The sequence below is a fragment of the Lotus japonicus genome, chromosome 4, assembly GCF_012489685.1.
Source record: "Lotus japonicus ecotype B-129 chromosome 4, LjGifu_v1.2".
Lineage (NCBI taxonomy): Eukaryota > Viridiplantae > Streptophyta > Magnoliopsida > Fabales > Fabaceae > Lotus > Lotus japonicus.
This window is the reverse complement of record NC_080044.1, coordinates 16,566,781-16,580,843: the sequence shown is the minus strand read 5'-3', so window position 1 is coordinate 16,580,843 and position 14,063 is coordinate 16,566,781.

Genomic DNA, 14,063 nt, shown 5'->3' with positions numbered 1-14,063 from the left:
CTGTGTTTGTTTACAACAAAAAAAAACAACAAAATGGGTTCCTAGGAAAAAAGGCTTTTCTCTTGGTCGGTTGCAGTTTATTGCTCCAGGAATGGGAGAAAATTACTATATGCGTGTTTTACTAACACGGCAAAAATGTTGTGACAGTTTTAAAAGCATAAGAACTGTTAAGGGTGTGGTTTATCCCACTTTCCATGATGCATGCGAAGCAATGGGATTGTTGGAGGATGACCGCGAGTATGTTGATGGAATTTCAATTTCAAGCGAACTTGGATCTGGAACTCAGCTGAGGAAACTTTTTTCTAGAATGCTGATGACAAACCTGATTTCTAGGCCACAAGAAGTTTGGAGAAAGTCTTGGTCTCTTTTATGTGATGGCATTTTATATGACAGAAGGAAAACTCTCAACATTCCAGGTATTCAATCCTTTTTAATTTACTTATGACACTGCTCAATGTTTACATTTATGTTTATTCTATTTTTTTTAAAACAATCATAATTGATTCTAACATGCTTCGGTAAATTAATACTAATATATGAATAGTAAATATTCCATAATTTAATTAATCAATATGTCTTGGTAATGAAACGACTTAATAAACTTTACCAATATGTCTTGGTAATGAAATTGAAATTAACTATTATATTTGTGCTTTCATTCAGATCTGCATATAGATGATGAAGAATTAAAGAACCTATGTTTGATAGAGATTGAAAAAATTCTTCAAGGAAATGGAAGGTCACTGAAGGAATTTCCATGTTTGCCATATCCTAAATTTACTGAAGCACATAATTTTGAAAATAGATTCGTTGCAGATGAGTTGAATTACAATAAAGATGAAATGCTTAAGATTCATGAAGAATTGGTTTGTTGCCTTACTTCAGAGCAAGAGGGAGTTTATAAAAATGTTTTGAATGTTGTATTATCTGATAATGGGGGATTCTTTTTTCTATATGGTTTTGGAGGAACTGGGAAAACATATGTTTGGAACACCTTATCTGCTGCTTTGCGTTCAAGGGGCCTTATTGTGTTAAATGTCGCATCCAGCGGAATTGCATCGCTGTTGTTACCCGGAGGTAGAACTGCTCATTCCAGGTTCTCTATTACTATTTCAATAAATGAGATATCAACATGTAATCTCCGTCAAGGTTCCCCAAAAGCTGAATTATTGAAAAAAGCAAGCCTAATTATTTGGGATGAGACACCTATGTTGAACAAACATCGCTTTGAAGCTTTGGACAGATCTCTAAATGACATTATGAAAACTAGATCTACTTATGGTCATGACATTCCATTTGGAGGGAAAGTTGTGATACTAGGAGGCGACTTTAGACAAATACTCCTAGTTATTTCCATAGGAAGCCGTTCGGAGATTGTGGGTTCTGCTATCAATTCTTCATATCTATGGAAGCATTGCAAGGTAATGAAGTTGACTGTTAATATGAGATTGCAGAATGCTAACTCATCTTCTTCAGCAGCAGAAATTAAAGAGTTTGCTGATTGGTTGCTTCAAGTGGGAGACGGAACAGTTACAACCATTGATGAAGTCGAATCACTCATTGAGATTCCTCAAGATCTTCTTATTGAACCGTGTAAGGATCTATTACTTGAAATAGTAAAATTTTCATATCCGAAACTTTTGATGAATTTGGAAAAAAATTCATTCTTCCAAGAAAGAGCAATCATTGCACCAACACTTGAAAGTGTAGAGGAAATAAACAACTTTATGTTAGCTATGATTCTTGGGGAGGAAACAGAGTACTTGAGTTGTGATACTCCATGCAAGTCCGATGAAGATTCGGGTGTCAATGTGAAATGGTTTACATCTGAATTCTTAAATGATTACAAATGCTCCGGAATCCCAAACCATCAGATTAAACTAAAAGTCGGTGTTCCTATCATGCTCATTCGAAACATTGACCAAGCTGCAGGGTTGTGTAATGGCACTCGAATGATAGTCAATGCTTTGACTAAATATATATTTGTTGCTACTGTTCTAAACGGAAACACGATGGGAGAAACAACCTTTATTCCAAGGATGAGCTTAACTCCATCTAATTCTGATATTCCATTCAAATTCCAGCGCAGACAATTCCCTGTTACTTTATGTTTTGCAATGACTATAAATAAAAGTCAAGGACAGTCTTTATCTCATGTTGGACTGTATTTGCCAAGGCCTGCCTTTACTCATGGACAATTATATGTTGCACTATCAAGGGTTAAATCTAGAAAAGGTTTGAAGATACTAATCCTACATGACCAAGGAGTAGTTTCTAACACTACTCGTAACGTTGTCTACCAAGAAGTCTTTGAAAATATTTGATATGTAAGTGTTGTTTTTTACTATAATTTTGTTGGGTTTATATTTTTTTAAATACCAAATCTGATAGTGTCTTTGTTTTAATTGTTGACAGTAAAAATAAAAGTAAAGCAGCTTATTGACCATCTAACTTGAAGGATAATTCATTTGCTACAAGGTTTGTTTTTAATTTTCAAATGATATATCAAGTTCATCTTTGTATTGCTTACTAATTATTATTGGTATATCTACTTTTTCCATTGTAGGTTATGTTGTTCAAATATTGAACTGGTAGCAAAATGGAACATCTAGGACGAAGTCATTATCACTGAACATGGTCAGCAAGTTCTATTAAGCGATAATGTTGTTGACATTTTTGTCATTTGTTAATTTGTTGGATTTTGCAACGCATTATGTAAAAACCTGGATTTATAATATTGCTGTTTTCCTGTTAGCCGTTTGCTGTTTTCTGCGATTGTTGTTGCTGTTGTAGATTTCTGCTTTGTTGTTGCTGAAGCTGTTGTTGCTGTTCCTCTGGTCCGGTTTGCTGTTTTGCTGTCTGTTGGTTGCTGTTTGGGTTTGCTGGGTGCTGTTTTGCTAATTGCTGTTGCTGCTGTTTCGTATGGTTGTTGTTTCTATTAGCTGTTTTGATGCTATATAGATTGGAATATTGTTGTTTTTACTGTACACGAATTTCCAGTTGCTTTTTGGGCTATTTCTCATGTTTTATAGTTGCATGGTGGCTTTCCCAAGTTGGTGGTACTCTTTTTTCTTGCTAGGTTTTTTCCCAATGAGTTTTTCTCAGTAAGGTTTTAATGAGGCTCCTTCTTGGGAACATGTTAGAAGTCATCATGCGGGTTGGTGGTGGGTTTGGTGCACTGTTAAGCACTTGGTTTTGTCAGGAATCATTCTGTTTCAGATTGTACGTTACTCTTGCCTTAAGTTATTTTGCCTCAAGCATTTTCTTACTAATATTCATTTCACTTTCAAAAAAAAAAATATTGTTCATGTGTTGACATCGGTAGGTCATACAACGAAGTCTATTTAAAATTTTTACGTTGGTCTATTCACATACATGATTAAACCTACTCTCTGTTATTTGGTATTCTACAAATATATCTACAAAATAAACTTAATCGCCGTGCAACGCACGGGTGAAAATGACTAGTGGTATTGATTTGGACTTCTAAGCTCACATAGCCTACAAGAAATGTAATAAGAAAAGTAAGTGCTCCTTTTGACCCCAAAAAAGAAAAAGAAAAGTAAGTGCTCCTCTGTTGGGTCATTTTCATTATGCAAGTTGTTGATTGTTTTACGTACAAACAGGCCTGACCCGAAAATATCTGAATGACGAAAAATATTGAATCTATGCGAGACAAACTAAACTTTTTTGACAAAAATGAACTGAACTTTTTTGTTGACAATTGTTGCAAAAAGAATTATTTATTGCTCCATCCCCTCTTTTGCACTAGTAAAGCGAGAGAAAGTGTTCAATGAGGCCTTTGAGGATATGTTTGGATTGATGGTACATAATGGAGCGGAGTGGAACAAAATATAATTGAATAGAATGGAGCGGAACGGAATGGAGCAAAAATCTCATTCTCCTGTTTGGATATTTTGTGATGAAACGGAACAAAGTTACCACTCAACTGTTTGGATAACGAACGAAACATAATGAGTTATAACTTTATTATTCCTATATTACCCTTATTATAACATATTAATTTTCTTTAAAGTCCAAAATTCTTTCATTAAAAATTTGTCAACCGACAGATTTGCTCTTCAAATCTGCTTGCTTAATTCATGATAATTAATTTAGATCCATCCAGAGACTTATACTAATAGCTGGTTGTATTTTAATTATTATGACTCAAAGATGCAGAAGCCTTGTTCATGTAGGTACAAAATCAACATCTGTTTTTCTCAAGAAAATAACATGCTAATTTTTTAACCGCAAAGCAATTGATTGTGAATTCTCAGTGACCAATACACATTGCTTTAACAAAGTATACAAACACACATTGCAAGGAAAGAATACGATGGACAGTGCATTTGAAAACTCTTGTTTTCATTCAATGGCTGCTGAGATGCTGAGAAGGAACATGAAAAAATACATTTCAATTCCATCAACGTGGCTGCCAATTTTTTTCTAACGTGAAGGCAGAAATTTAGGTCACAACTTGCAGGAGTTATGGAGGGAGGTTATTAGGCATAAAATAGTATTTTTCATAATTTAATTAATGGTCAGTTTTCCTTTCCATTCTTTTCCATCCAATTTGGGGGGGAGCAAATATGAGGGAAACCAATGAAGCATGATGGAGCTTGAACCATTACTTACCACTCCCTTCCATCCTATTTTAAATAAAACAAACAATTGAGCCTTCACTCCTTCCACTCCACTCCACTCCACTCCTTCCCCCTCCCCCAATCCAAACAGACCCTGAGGGGTTCTCTCTTCTCTATGGAGGTTTCTTTGCTTGATAAGTGATTTTATTCACAATAAATGAGTTCTCTTCCACATTAAGTGGGTTTGTTACTTAAATAAGTGGATTTTTCTCTTTTTCTCTAGGTTTATTTTTCTCTTTTTTATGGCCAACATTGGTTTCCTCCCCCCGCCGATAAAAAAAACCAGTTTTTAAGTATCCATCTCCATTTTTGCCCTAGCAAAGTTAGAGAAAGAGTTCAATGAGGGTGCCACCACCCCTCATTTGGGGGTTCTCCCTTCTCTAAGGAGGTTTCTTCCGTTTGACAGGTGTTTTTCTCCATAGTAAATGAGTTATTTTCGACATTAAATGAGTTTGCTACCTAAATAAGTGGATTTTTCTCTTTTGCTCTAGGTTTTCTCTCTTTTTTACGACCACCATCGGTTTCCTCCACCTCGCCGCCCTTGCCTCTTCGTTGTGATGCCCAACCACTACAAGAAAACAATGTTTTACTAACTGTCGAAAAAATCGCTAAATTTTGTGAACAAATATCTTAAAAAGTCACCAACGGCTTAGGCGTTAATAATAATTTTGGCGGGATTAGTTAGAATAAGTAATTGACGACCTATGTCGTTGGTAGCTTCAAAAATTGAAGCTTCCTCCCACCGATAACATGTCGGGCTTAAAAAAGGTTGTAAACTACTGACGCTTTGGGCTTTGGTCGTCGGTGACTTAAAAAATTGAAATTTCAGTCGATCGATCAATTGCCGGGCATTTGAAAATTTTATCGTGTGTTACCGACAGTAACCTATAAGTATCTTGAAAAAGAATCACTGGCACTATATATAACACCAAAGTTATCAATGGGCATTGAGATCCCAAAAATCTCAAAGTCCTTAAGAAATTCGATACAAGGCACAAACTAGTCATTTTTCATTTCGTCGATCATTCCATCTCTAACTACTGAGCTCATGAAGATACGTTTGGTCTTCAAGCCGAGGTTTAAAATTGTTTCTCAACGACGTTAGTAAAGGACGCATTAAACCCGTTAGTGAGGGCCTTGTATAGAACACAAACTTTGCTTCCCAAGCTTTCTAACACAACTTAAAGCTTCTGAGTTATTTCCTTCTCAACTTGAAGTAGGGAACAAATTTCTTCATTCTCGTTGCAAATTCAAGAGGCTTTGGTGACTTTAGAGTCCTTTTCCGGCTGCAGACGAGACAACAAGTTCTTTTTCTCATATAGGCCTTTCAGGATGTCTATCTAGTGTCTGTGCTCATGTCTCGTGCAATAACGATCGTCGTCATCATTGATTGTCCACTTATGATGTCCACTTATAATGTGTAGTTGATCTTTATGAACAAACCTTCAACTGATGAAGTTGAAGCGACTTGGAAGTGACCCTCTATGTTCATACAAATGACTTTCGTTGACATTGGATCCGTAGAGATATGACCTTTGGGGTGATGGACCTGTCTAGGCCCAATAAGAAGTCTCTAAACAGGGTTTGTATATCTAATGATCCTGTGTCAGGTCTACGGGGATCAAAGCATATTTGACAAAAAAACACTAAATTTTTATATTAGGCAAAAACTAATTTTTTTATATATCTCAGGAAAAATATTAATTGTCATACATGTTACAACAAAACCAATGAAAAAAATTACTAAAAAACTTAACAAATAATGTTTGATATTTATAGAAGATTTGTTACTACATATATAATTGATTATGTATTATAAGTTATATATATGTATTAGAGATTATTCAATTTTTTTCTTGAGTGATTGCCAAGAATTATAATTTGTGATTTATACAACTTCACGTTTGAGTGAAACAACACCAACTTTTGTTCACACTTCAGCGCATCAGATAGTGAGACAACAGGTCAGAACAAAATTCGTTGCATCTTCCCCACTGCGTGAGTCCGGTTCGCCTGTGGTGGTTTAGAACTCGCCATCCTTGCCTCTTGCCTGCGCTGAATCTCCAATTCTGACAAGTCCGCCTGTGGTGCTTTCTCCTCAAACGAACTCATCGAAGAAAAGTTCTCAAGGGGGACTTCCAAAGGGTAGCAAGAACCAACAAAAACCGTTACCTGTTGATTTTTTAGAGCCAATTCAAGGGGAAGATGGCGTGACGACACGCGCGCAACGCACTTGGTTTATAGGGAAACAACTGGGTTTGAAAGCACGAAGGTCAGAAGCGTTGATGATCAAAGGCTTGGAAGCTCAAATTCGTATGAATCATCCTCATCTGAGTTGATATGCTAGGTCCTTGGCTCACATGGAATGTCCTGAGTTTATATTGTTGCAGGAGGCGAAATTGAGTGACTAACGTCGTCTACATATGTGTCGTGTAGAGGAAAATTCTGAATATTGATCAGGAGTGTTTTGGTAGGCAATATATACGAGCCACATACTAATGGGGAGTGCCATCTCTATTTTGCTTCGTTTGAAGGATCATGTGTTTGCTACTGCTGTATTGCTGTTGTTATGTGCTGCTATACTGGTTTTGGAGTCATTGATTGCTTTAGAGGTAGTAGGGATACGTTTCTCTGTCAATGCTCACACGGAGGGTTTAGGAAGAAAAGATGGGAGGGTACAAATTGATGGGTGAAGGATGCAAGACATTTAGGCTGATGCGTCTATGAGCACATGTGGTTGGACTTTGGTGTTTATATGGGCTAGTTTGGATGTCAATTTGGTGGCAACACATGATTTGTTTCCATTGGGGAAGTAGTAGGTAGTGATATATTTCATCTTTGGTGCTGGATATGTGATCGCTGCTCATGAAAAAGGAAGATAGGTGTGAAGATCGTGTGGATGCGCAACTGGTGTCACTGAATTATTGCTGCCGTTAAGGATGTTGTTGTCGATTGCTGCTGTTTTTTTGTCGTTTGTTGCTGTTGCTGTTGCTGTTGTGCGAATTTACTGTAGCTGTGATGTTGCTGCTCCTCCTGGTGTTGTTGGTTGTGGCTGCTGTAGTGTTTCTTTGCCGCTGCTGTTACTGTTATTGTATGTTGTTGCTGTTGTTGCCGTTTATTTAAAAGTGTTGTTGCTGTTAAATTAAAATTGTTGTTGCTGCGAAGATTGCATGGTGTGTTGTTGCTGTTGATGTTTAAATAAAAGTGTTGTTGCTATTAAATAAAAAGTGTTATTGTTGTGAGCTGTTGCTGCGAAAAGTGAAGGGTGCGTTTTGCTGTTGCTACTGTTTAATAAACGTGCTGGCGTAGGGGTTTGCTGGAGATTATCCTGCTGTTGCTTTTGAGTTTTGATGCTGGAGGTACTGTTTTGGAATATAAAATTTGGAGAGCTGATTTTAAGTTGTAAAAGGGTTTATGATTGTTCTTATGTTTAAGGGTATCAAAGTTGGCTATTTTAAGGTTGTGGTACTCATTTTCCTTGCTAGGTTTTTTCCCACTAAGTTTTTCTTAACAAGGTTTTATGAGACTCATCCTTAAGATTTGCTTTAAGCCGTTTCGTGGAGAAGTCAGCTCAGGGGGGATTAGTACTATATTTTGTACTATGTTTTCATTGGAGGGGGTGATCTTTTGTACTATGTTTTGTCATGAAAACTCTTTGCTCGTGATTGATCCTTTATTATTATTAATATTACTTTCATTTTCAAAAAAAAAAAACATCTCACTTAATATGAGCTTTGTAATATATAAATATCATAAATGTTACTTGATGAGTTAAAATAGAAATAATAAATTTTAAAGGACATATATGATTCGATTAGTAGTAAAAGGTATGTTGTTTTCTATATAAAAGTTAGTTATGGCCATGTTGATACTAAAATATAAAAATAATATAATTAAGGAAAGACTTAAATAACTTTTTCATCCCAGAAAAATATATCATTTTTGTTTTTTTTTCCTAGAAAATATTTTGTTTGTTTAATATCCTCATAAAATTACATGTTTTGTTTTTAGTCCTCATCGTCACGTTTTTTACCCAATCGAAACAAAATAAACACAATTAAACAAATAAACACAATAATCATTTAACACAATAACCATTTAACCTATCCTATGTGTAATTCTGTTTAAGTTGGATGGAAAATGTGAAGGTAAAGAGTAAAAACAAAACATGTAATTTTAGGAGGATCTTAAAAAAACATAATTATTTTCCAGGGATAAAAAAAACAAAAACAGAGTATTTTGCAGAGACGAAAAACTTATTTAAGCCAATAATTAATTAGTGTATATTTGGATAAATATAAAGCAGGTAGGTATTTAAGTTGTGAGTTCTATTTATTGGCAGCTATGAAACCGCCAAAATTGGTTTTACAAAGCAAATGAAAATGATGACATTTAGCGACAATACTAAAGTCGGCAAATATAGCCGCTAAATGACCACGACTTTTCCCGACCGTTGTTTTTTACATCTTTACTGGCACCCAGTATATATAATCGCCGGCGAAGCCTCTTCCGACTCAATAAAGCTATTGCGGCCGTTTTATTGCCACGAAAGACAATATTTATTGCCGGTAAAAAGCCTTTTTGTTGTAATGAGATCGTTAATCCCCTTGATTTGTCTTAAGTTGTGCTGCCCTGTTTACATTTATTCAATTCCCTTTGAATAAAAAAGTGAAACAGCTTTGGTGGAGTACAAAACCAATTTTATATATATTTCCTTTAACTTGAAAATTTCAACGTGTCAAATACCGTGGGTCTCCAAATTTAAGCTGGATAATGCACGTACACAAGATGGCATTAGTGGGCATGCTTAGGTAGTATTTTAGTACTTCTAGATTATTAGTCCGTGGTATTTTAACGTTCGTGTTTTGACTATATGCTATTTTCTTGAATGTTCTTTTGCTCAATATAGACAAGAAGTATGAGGAAAAATTGCCGATGTTTCGGTAGGATTCAACTTAATGAACTAGTAGAAGAAATTTGGCAAATTATATTTGATAGAATTTGGTCAAAACATTTGGCTGATAAAAAAAAAAAAATATGTCCATCAATACCAAACAAATCGTACCAGTATGTGAGCAGAGTCATGAAGTCAATGGAAAGGTATGAGAAGAATTTTTTTAGGCTTATTGGCCTGATAATATTCTCCTTCTCACTAATCAGTTTAATTATGTAGAAAGTCAACTAGAACTCAGAGGTTGCTGTGTGGAGATTGATGATCATAAGGAATAAAATAGAGTTGAACTGTTGAAATCATAAATTTTTTAAACGATTTGAAATGAATTGTTTAAATTAAAATATGATGTAATTGGAAGGTACGTACCATGATCTATTCCTTGTGTTTTTAAACTTGCAGCCATCTTCTTTGTACCGGGTAAAATTGAAAAGAAAACGCCCAGGAAAACAAGCAAAGTAGCAAACAAAAATGATTATGAAGATACTACTTTCACAAATTACAGGTGTATCCTCCTCCCTAAAAGTGGTATTTAAAAAAAAAAGTTGGCCCGTTCCTTAGTCCTAGTATTTTGAAGAAGTCTCTTTACAAAACTTTAGGCTTTATATTTTGCTCCAAATGCCAGGCCCAAAATACGCCCTCGGGTGCATGACAAATGCTTTTATGTTATGGCTTTGAGTTTGAACTTTGAAATGTTAAATTATAAATTTTAAAAATTGGAAAACAAATGCTTCTGTTCATCGTATATTTAGTTCATCATAATTTTGATAATTGTTGATATATAGAACAGACTTTTCAGGCCGTCTTCGGCAGCCAGACCCAGCATGCCATTTTGTGTCGGTGGCAATTTAAATTTTCTAATAATTCACATGCATGTTCAATATATCTTATTGCTAAGGAAACAAAATAATAATTCACCCCTAAAAGTATGACAAATTAAAAGAAAAAAACCTATAAAGATGGGGTTCCGTCATCACTCATAAGAATGAAGCGCATACTTTGACATGTCTGGACTTATAAAAAACCCTTACGAGCATTTGGGGTGAAGGAGTTATTTATTAATGTCGATGGTGCCATGGTGGATACCCTAAAAAAGTTATAAAAAGAAAACTATAAACCACCAGGAAATTAAAGATTGCAAAATAAATGTAATAAAAGTGAACCTTTAAGTTAAAAATTAAAAGAAGAGAAAATTACTGGAGCGTATTTTCCGGTTTGTTTTAAAGGCTGGGGACAGTGCAAGCACTTAACTTGAATGCCTTAAAAATAGAAGCTAACCTAAAACTTTCTTATCAACTATTTTTTTACATTGTTTAAATTCAAGATTAATTCGTGTATGGGGCTGTGAAAATGAGCTCGCTTATGAGAAAGTTGAGCTCAACCCACTTTTTGGGTGGGTATAAATTTTTTCCCCGTATTTCTTATATCTCAGGTGTTTTTTTTATACCATTTTAGTGACTTTATTTTAAAAAATAAAAGTAAATCAACTTACCTAGCGAACTCACGATCGCATTGTGTGTTAAGTCGAGTTATAATTTTAAAAGCTCATAAAAAATGGAGTTAACTCAACTCACTTAATTATCTTCTAACTTAACGAGTTAGCTCGAGTGAACTTCACTCGCTTACTATGAGGAGCGGGAGCCTTCATGAATTTGAATCCTAGCTACTACATGACTCATTTCTCAGGGATGAGTGTGAGCCAACCTAATAGTTGGTGGGGTTTGTCATGCATGTGCAGCACAAGTTGACATTTTGTAGATAATTGATTCCGTGGAACCCAAAAAAGCCGTATAACAGATCTGTCTCATCTTTGGTTGCTCATTAGAAGGTAAATAAACTGATGAAATGGCATGTGACTATGCGAGCCTCACACATGCTAATAAATGATGCATTTAGTTGGGTTTACATCGCAATAGTAGGGCTATTAAATGCAACTTAGCAATCACAACATCTTGTCCATATCATATCCAGAAAATTCAGTTCAAATCTTTCTATAACAAGTGACAACAACTCGGATCTTAGTCCATAGTCATGCAGAACACCCTTTTGTTTCTTCTATCCAAGAAATTTATTGCCTTTTTACCATTTATAGAGGTCTATCTCGCTAGAGTACTTTAGAATGTAAGACAATTTTGCTATGCTAATGGTAAGTCTGCAGCTTTTGCACATTATTTAATTACAACCATATTTGCTTAAATCTTAATGTTACTAGCTAGTTTTTTGTTTCTGTTCTGTAGTGACAAAAAATGCAACTCTGTTTCACATTTAAACGGGACCCAAGTATGGCTTGAAAAAGTAGTCGCCATCAGATTAATTCATTACCAATCAATTTCAAAGTGTTATCGAAGCATATATTAACTTTCTAACAAGACGGTTCCTACACCGTGTGTGTACAGACTACAGAGGATATCTCCCATCAAATATCAACTTAAAATCGATTATTTCATGTACTTAAAAAACTACTGGGGTAAAAAAGGAATAAATTTGATGCAAGGTAAAAAATAAGTTGGGTCTTCAAAAATAAGAATTCATTTTAGAAAAAGTGAGAAGAGAATATAAGTTGAATTTTGTTTTAGCTTTATTTCCTCTTAGGCGCTCTAAGATTATAAGTGTATAAGGTAGAATAGGGATATGAAAATATCGACAGCTGGATACAGCTGTAATGACCGCTGTTATTAGTTAGGATTCAGTTAGGATTTGATAACTGAATAGTTAGCTTGAAGAGCAAGCTACCAGCACTCTATATAAGTCATCTACTCACTATTGTAATACTCAGCATAATGAAAATAGAAATTCAGTTTCAGATTCTTTTACAGTTTCTCTCTCTTCTCTCTCTCTCTTCTTTTCTCGTTTTCTCTGGTTCTATCATGGTATCTAGAGCATAGGTTCAATGGCAGAAGCTTCATCTTCAACGCTTCCCTCATCTTCTTCTTCTACGCTTCCCTCATCTTCTTCTTTGCATGAGAAAGCTTTGACTCATGCTGTCATCAAGCTTGATGACACGAATTTCTACTCCTGGAAACAACTGGTTGAAGGAGTGATTAGGGCTCACAAATTGCAGAAGTTCATTCAAGATCCACTGCAAATTCCAGAACAGTTCTTGACTGAGGAAGATCGATTGACAGAAACAGTGAATTCAGCATACTCTGAATGGGAGCAACAAGATTCTACTCTGTTTACTTGGTTGCTCTCAACACTATCTGCTTCTCTTCTTCCTACAGTGGTTCAGTGTCGACATTCATGGCAGATCTGGGAGGAAATTCATACTTTCTTCAACGCACATTCCAAGGCTCAATCTACTCAACTGCGCTCAGAATTGAAGACAATCACAAAAGGAACAAAGACTGCTACAGAGTATCTCAAGCGAATCAAGACTATTGTCAATACACTGACTTCGATTGGTGAGCCAGTTCTGTTTCGTGATCATCTTGAAGCCATCTTTGATGGACTTCCAAATGAGTATACTGCGTTGATGACTGTGATTTACAGTCGTGACACCTTTTTCACCATCTCTGAAGTTGAGGCCATGGTGATTGCTCATGAAGCACGCTTTGAGCGCATGAAGAAGAAGCAGAATGTAGATTCCACTGCATCTGTTTTTCTTACTCAAGTTCCTTCTCAGATTTCTGCACCAGTGTCGCAACCACCACCGGTGGCCAATCCTTCTCCATCGTCTCCATGGCAACCACCTTCAGCGTCACAATCTACGGTGTAGAGTGATGAGCACGATCGCGACCATGGAGGAAGCACCAATGGCAACTATGGAGGTAGCTATGGCCGTGGACGCGGTCGCGGGAGAGGTCGCAGCACTCTCCAGTGTACGTTTTGTCACAAGTTTGGTCATGATGTTAGTTCTTGCTGGTCGAAGCCTGCGACAGCATCGAATGGTTCGAATGGTGCTATTGGTCAATCCAATTTTGGAAATTCGACTGCTGCACCCAATTTAGGGTTTTCTGGAGCTCAATTTGGGAATTTAGGGTTTCCTAATGCTCAATTTGGGGGTTTTGGTCCCTACACGAATTTAGGGTTTCTTGGAGAAAATTTGGGATTTTCTGGACTCAATTTAGGGTTCTCTGGAGGAAATCTGGATTTCCTAATGCTCAATATGGAGGTTTGGTCCCTATACCGGTCTTGGAGCTGGAATACACAATCCTTTTGGTCCTTGGTGTGCACCTCCTACTGTACATGGTACTTGGGGCTCTCAATTTTCTGCCAGACCACACCAACAGGCAGGAGCTATTCCCAGAGGTTTTACTCCTCCTACTGCACCCCGTCAAACACCACCACAAGTAATGCTTGCTACTGTTCCTTCTCAGGGTCCTTCTCCTACTGCAGCTGCAGCAGCAGTACAGTGGTTTCCTGACTCTGGTGCTACTCACCATGTCACCAATAACCCTGCTGTGTTTGTTGATAACAGTCCAGTGAGCTCCTCAGAACAGATTTACATGGGCAATGGTCAAGGATTG